Below are 7,209 nucleotides of genomic sequence, written 5' to 3' on the forward strand. Positions count from 1 at the left end.
TCCTTTGCTCGTTAGCAATCTACAGCCCATGACATAATGCATCCTTAACCTATTTTGGTGCTCTTAATTCGGAATTATTCCTTCTTCCCGCATGGAGGAAAAAGCTGCCAGTTTTGAGAATAGCCATTAAGTTAAAGGCATAAGGCAGCATGCTAGCATTGGACTTGAAGCCAAGGAATTGGGCTTCACAAATCATAGAGAGCATTTTATTTCAATGGGAAAATAAAGTTTCCCCCTGAGGGATTTGGGGTGGAGAAGGAAGTACCCTTTTCTCAAGTATAAGATGTATTTGCATCTGGTGAGTTCTGTTTTATGGAAATCGCCCACCCAGCAGGAAATGTGAGTGTCTGTTGTGACCCTCCCTGCTTCTCAACCGGGAGCACTGGAATTTGTAATCACAACACTAGAGATTTTTCCCTTCTCTCCTCTCGGACTTTGTGCTGGAAATTTGGAGTAATTTGCTTGTTCATGGTTGCTCTGTGGTATTCTGAGGCAATCAAAACAAATCTGAGCCTTTATTACCTAACAGGTAGACAGGAAAGAAGAACCCAAAACGCTGGGGAACAACAGATTTGGTAGCCCTTTACCCAGATGACATACATGCATGCAATATGCACACATACATACACACATGTGCACATATAGTAAAAGAAATCCTTAGACTCCTGATTGCTGATTTTCTTCCTCACTTGGACATCTTGCAAGCAGTTCATTTTATAGTGTAATTCATTGAGAACAAAAAGAAACAAACAAAAAAAAACAGAAAAGGAAAGGAAAGATTTACTTCTTTGTCTGTTTCTTTCTCATCCGACCTAATCAATGAGAAGGCATTAAATATAACTGTTTCTAAATCTTAACCGGAAATGCCAGCTTGATCACAAAAGGCTTCGTTCAAAGGCCATGGGAGTCCATGCAGAGGGTCACCAGCACCATTTTCCACGGGGACAACTTGATTTCTCCAGCTCAGAGACCAGAGATTTGTCCTGGATTCTGCAGCCAGCCTAAGGCAGTGGGAGATATCTCCCTGTCTCATACTGATCCAACCTAATTGTAGCCACACAGCCTACACATTATATATTTCCTATTTTGAGAAAAATTCCCAGAACAGGGAGTGGGCAGTGGGTTCAATTCTACTTTCCACTAAATTGAGACACCTTAAAGATAAGAAAAGCGGCACTTTCTGTGACAGGGAAGAAGCTGCACGGCATGCTCGCTGCTGTGAAAAATCGCCAACTGGGGAAGAGGGGGGATGAGAGGAGAGTGCTGGATTGACTTTGGGTCACAGGACAGCTCTGAGCTCTTACCGAGCTCAATTTGGTTTTCTCCTCCAGCCGACATCCTGAGTTCCCCGAGGACTATGGCACTGCAAGATTCAGCACTGAGTCTCAGGGTCACAACCATCTTAATCATTACTAAAGATCTCCGGAGGTTCAAATTCTGGTTTGGAAGCATGAATGAAATGAACGATAGCTGTTTTATTTTCTTATTGATACACAAAAATGATACTTCATTTTTTTTACTGTTTTTATTTGGTTGGAGGGGATTGAAGAATGGATTTATGAACTACAAATAAGGGAGAAGAGGAAGGGAAGAAGAGAGAGGAGCTTCCTACTAAGCTATTGCAAGAGTTCACAAAAAAAAATGTTAGGACTAGTTTTCAAAATCAACCCGAATAGACGTTTACTTCTTTGCGGGAGCCCGAGTTCAGTCTCACAACAGAAAATTTCGTGCTCTGCAGAAACCAAGCAAAATGAAAGGCAAGGAGACAAGAGGCTAAAGCCAGAGGCATGGCAGCCTTGCTAATAGAATTAGCAGACATTTGTTTTGTTTTTACAGGTGCCAGACGCTGTTAAGATTTCAAGTATGCAAGAGTTATCACTTCCAGAACAGGAGCTCCAAACTCATAGGTGGGATTGAAGCCCAGCTGGAATATTTACTGGTGTGTGACTTCTTAAATATGTTCAAACCTCCTCCAGTGTTTTTATTTGCTCATTTCAAATGGGTGTGAAACATAGTCCCTAACTCAGTTCCATTCCAGAGAAGATATATATGCAGTCTGATGTTCAATGCAGCCTTAAACACAGTAGCCAAAAAAAAAAAGAATGTAGCAGCAACTTAAATAGTCATTGATAAATAAATAGATATTTGTATGTGGTACACACATATCAAGAGAAATTATTCAACCTGGGGCCTGGGAAGATGGCTCAGTCATTAAAGCATTTGCCTTGTAAATACAAGGAACAGTGTTCAGAACCCCACTTAAATAACGGGGAGGCATGGCAGCCTGTACATAATTCGACCTGCAGAAATCAGAGACTGATGTGGAATTCCCCTCTGTATGCTGTGATTACCATTAATAATAAAGGAACTGCTTTGGGCCTATAACAATGCTATAGGGGAACAGAGCTGGGCAGGAGAAACTAAATGGAATGCTGGGAGAACAAAAGGTGGAGTCAGGAGAAGCCACGTAGCCTCCCCAAAGCCCGATGCCTGTAGGAATCTTGCCGGTAAGTCACAGCCACATGACGATACACAGATTACTGGCAATGGGTTAAATTAAGATGTAAGAGTTAGCCAATAAGAAGTGAGAGCTAATGGGTCAAGCAGTATTTTAAATAATACAGTTTCTGTGTGGTTATTTTGGTTCCGGGTGGCCGGGACGAACAAGTGGCCCCCTCCTTACAACAAGAGACAGGAGACCAGCGCAGGCAAGCTGGCAAGGCTGACAGCATTAGTGAGTTCGGCATTGGACTGAGAGCCCCTGTCTCAGAGAACAAAGCAAAAGAGTGAGAGAAAATGGTCCCCAGTAACAACCTCAAGCACCCAGGCACACTCACACATGCATATGTTCCCGCATACATGTAGAGATAGAACTCTATAGCCGTACTTGTCATACACAACGCAACACGCATACAAATGTAGAGAGGAGGAAAACTGAAGAAAACTATTCCACCCGAGGTGGGAGAAAATAATTCTGTTAGTTATGATAAAAATGAATGAGGCTAAGAAATCCCGCTAAGCGAAATAAGCTAGTCGTGGCGGGCAAACGCAGGGTTGTTTCTCAATAGCCTTCTTCTGAGCTCACAGAAACTGAAGGGCGAGCAAAGACTGTCACAGGCTGAGGGAAGGCGAGAAGGGGTGTGAAGCTTCAGCCAGCACAGACTCTGCCCTACTAAAGAAGCTCCTGAGACCTGCAGAGCAGTGTGCCTGTCGCCAACAAGACAGCACCGTACAGTTAGAAGTTTAGCAAGAGGGTACATCTCATGTCCAATATTCTGCATCGATAGGAAAATAAAACTTTAAAAGAAAAAAGTCCTCACCTCACAGGATGTTTGGAGGCCATGTGAATGAATACATCAAGCTAACTGTGGCAAATGGAAGGAGCTTGATTGATGCAGACCGATGCTGTTATCTACTTATTAAAGATGAAAAGGGTGGCCGGGTGATGGTGGCGCACGCCTTTAATCCCAGCACTCGGGAGGCAGAGGCAGGCAGATCTCTGTGAGTTCGAGACCAGCCTGGTCTACAGAGCTAGTTCCAGGACAGGCTCCAAAGCCACAGAGAAACCCTGTCTCGAAAAACCAAAAAAAAAAAAAAAAAGAAGAAGATGAAAAGGATGGATGGATTTCTAAAGGTTTAGTAAACGTCTTGAGGCCACAATGTGAATAAGGAGCAAATTTGGGATCTGAATTCAGGTGGTCCATCCTGAAAGCCCACTGGTATAAGCAGCAGACCCTTACGCCTGAGGCGCCGACTCCTGGTGGCCCCCACGACTTGGACGAGAGCTGGCCAGATAGCAGGAACTGCAAAGCAACAGATGCCAGTGAGTTCTTCCTGGTCAGCAGCTTGTGGCTGAGCACGAGATTAAGGACACAAATACGGGTTACGGCAAAGCTGACCGCGCCATGTGTTAGTATTGAAAGGACCCCAGTCCTGGGTGCGGAGGCTTGACACCGGGAAAACTATTGCCCGAAACTAGCTTCTCAAATGACACCCACCCCTGTCCCCTCTTAACTAATCGCACATTTTATACACACCCTGTGTCATTCATCCCATGGTACTGAATTTCCCTGAGCCCTTCCCATGCTTTTGTGAAGAAGAACTTTTATAAACAAGACCTACAAAAGTTAGATGAGAGGGTTACAAGATGGCTTCACAAAAGCATGGGAAGGGCTCAGGGAAATTCAGTACCATGGGATGAATGACACAGGGTGTGTATAAAATGCGCGATTAGTTAAGAACGTGCATATACTTCTCCAAACAAGATGGCAGAGGGAGAATTTAACCCGTATTTTCTTGATTCCTTGTTCTAACCAAGAAATAAACATTGGCTTATCGTTTTTACTGTGGTGCTATATTTTAGGCGAGACCTGTGTGATGGATATTTAGGCAAAGCCCCCTACTCATGCAATAGGATTGCTTTAGCACTGTTTGTGGCGCACAGAGGCCACTCTGAGTATGGCTGCTCGTACTAGCCACACTCCTAACACAATCTCCGTTTGCGAACACTTACACATGTCTTGCACTCTGTACGACTAAAGAACCTATAGATGGGACGATCAGCCCTACTTTAACTGATGCAAATTCTGAGACTGGTACAAAGTGACTTGCTCCAGTTAAAAGACTTTAAAGCAACTTCGTGAGCCTGGCTCTCCAAGGTGTGCGTCACAATTCTTCCCCGACCTTTGGTAACACTTCCCAAAGAAGTGACTAGAAAATATCGGAGCTATCCCGATGGCCCAGTGGTTAAGAACATGTCTCTGCGTGCATGAAGACCTGGGTTCAAATATTCAGTGCTCACAATAAAAGCGTGCCGTGGCTTCATGTTCTTGCCTCTCCAGGATCCTGAGAGCTCTCTAGCCAGCACAGTAGCAGAGCAGAAGAAACGCCAAGCTTCCAATTCCGTGAGAGACCTTGTCTCGAGAGAATAAGGAGGAGGGCAGTAGAATATGAAATCCAGCGGCCCACTCTGGACCGTGTGCATGTGCACATAGGCACACATAATCCATTCTTGCACATGCATCCCACACGCTGCGTGCACACACACAAAACAGTCCAATAATCCAGTATCTTTTCTACATATACAAATATTTGATATCTACACGCTAGTATTCTAGATGTCCACAGAGCCTTACGGAATACATTTCTACAGAGACAACTTTCTAACATAAACCCACGAGGCTGGCGGGATTGATTGACACCTCTGAGTCCAGCTCTCCCAGATAAATTGGGAACATCACAAACATGTGTTTACAGGCTATGGGCAGCTAGTGGCACCAAAATATCACTGCGCTCTTGGTAAGAGAACAAGAGGCTGGAAAGAAACAGAAGGGTGGTCATTAAGAAGGCAATGTGGTTTTTTTTTTCTCTCTGACTATAGAGAGATAAAAGAAAAAAATTAAATGCAACCAAAATGTCTGCCACACCTCAGCAGGTACCCTAGCATCGGATCCATCTGCACTTGACTCAGGGTTAGCTTGGAATAGAACGCTCAAGAGGGAACAATGTCAACGTGTCTTTGTTTCTTCTTCCTCCCTTGGGGTCAGGAGTGGGGGAAAGCAAGCTGGAAAGAAGGGAGGAGAGAGACAGAAAGAGACAGAGCCTGGGGAGAGAGGAACTAGCTTGCTTCCATGCCCCGTACATGGTCACACAGAGATCTCCGCTGTCCTTGGAATGAAGGGGCCCGCGCAGCCAGCTGAGAATCCGAGTCTCCTAATGGCCACTCAAGAAATGCTCCAAAGTGAGCATGGAGATGACGTCACCCCTACCCTGCAGGGACTTGCGATGGAAGACCTTCTGACACTAACACAGACAAAAATCGACAGGCTATCTAGACAATGCACCGAGAACTTGGAGCAATCAAATAAGTACGTAGCCTGATGTCCATGAAGTATCACTTACATTGTAATCCCAGACCGCTCAACTCCCAACCAGCCTAAGAGTGCCCTGAGTTCACCAACTATTAAAACAAAGTCACAATACATTTCACAAACAGCCTTCAGCCGCATAAAGATGAAGCCCCTTTTGAGCGGAGATGGGCAGGCTGTCTTTATAGAACCATTAGAAGGCATTTGCAAGGGAGTCGTGCATGAGAATTTCCTCTCAAGCCTTTTGAAAGGTAAGTAAAATCAAAAATCGGCAGCTAAACTAGTCTCCACTTGGACACAGATTTAATTATTCTGGCTAGCTCCGAGGAGATCTAATGATTCTAATGGATTCTTAAACTGCCCCTAAGTGGTTCTCCACACTTGGCTGTGTCCACAGCCACAACAGACGGAATTATCTCCATATGGAGAGGAAGCTACACTGGGGGCCAACCGGCGGCCTGACAACACCGCTTCTGGACAGTCTCGCTGCAGCTGATGCCACTACCTAATGGGCTACACGCCCCTTCCGGCTAACTCCCCACAGTAGCTCACTCTTCCGCGGTCCCAGCATCCCTCTGCAGAGACACTGTCTGAGAGTCTTCTAGGAAGTCTGGGATTGCTCCCCAGTCTGCTGCCCAGGGAGAAGGCTAAAATATAAAGAGGAGAGGGGTGAGCTTGTAAATACGATCTGGAGAGGTCGGACCAGATATTTGTTAAGGGTGGTCTCGGGAGTAGTGTTTGCTCATGAGGCAGAAACGAACATATCCACTAAGGTCCAACAGTGGGTCCGTCTGCACTGTGCTCAGCATTCAGCGTGTTTCTGTGCACTTAGCTCACTGTGTGTGTTTTCTCATCTGTATAAATACCTGTGACTGTCCGCGTCCGTCATATGATGCTGCTGCTGGTCCTGCTGTTATCCTTGCCTGAGAGCCCAGAGGACCAGTGCATCAGCCTCCCTCCTTTCTACCCTGCATCTAGGCAGAGACTTTCCCGGCACGGCAGGTCTAAGTGTGCTTCTCCTCCGTGCCTTTCATTCCACAATCAATGGAGCTCAAAAACACTAGCTCAATAGAAGCCAGCCCCTCTCTGGTGGCTAAATCCCCAGGGAGAGTCTCCTGGTTTTTGTCTCCCCATATCCCAAACCTCCGCAGATGCAGCCATTGGAAAACCTGAAGCCTCTGTGTAGTGAATTTTCGGCCTGATACACTTGCAGATGTCAGTTCCTCTGCACAAACCTTGGGCTTTCTGCCTTTCCCTGTCTGTTCCACCTGTCCGGGACCATGAAGTGGTGTCACGGCAAGCCAGGTTTTTAAAGAGAGGGGGGTAACCATAGTGGGAGGAG

Source organism: Microtus pennsylvanicus, chromosome 22 (genome assembly GCF_037038515.1).
Source record: "Microtus pennsylvanicus isolate mMicPen1 chromosome 22, mMicPen1.hap1, whole genome shotgun sequence".
Classification (NCBI taxonomy): Eukaryota; Metazoa; Chordata; class Mammalia; order Rodentia; family Cricetidae; genus Microtus; species Microtus pennsylvanicus.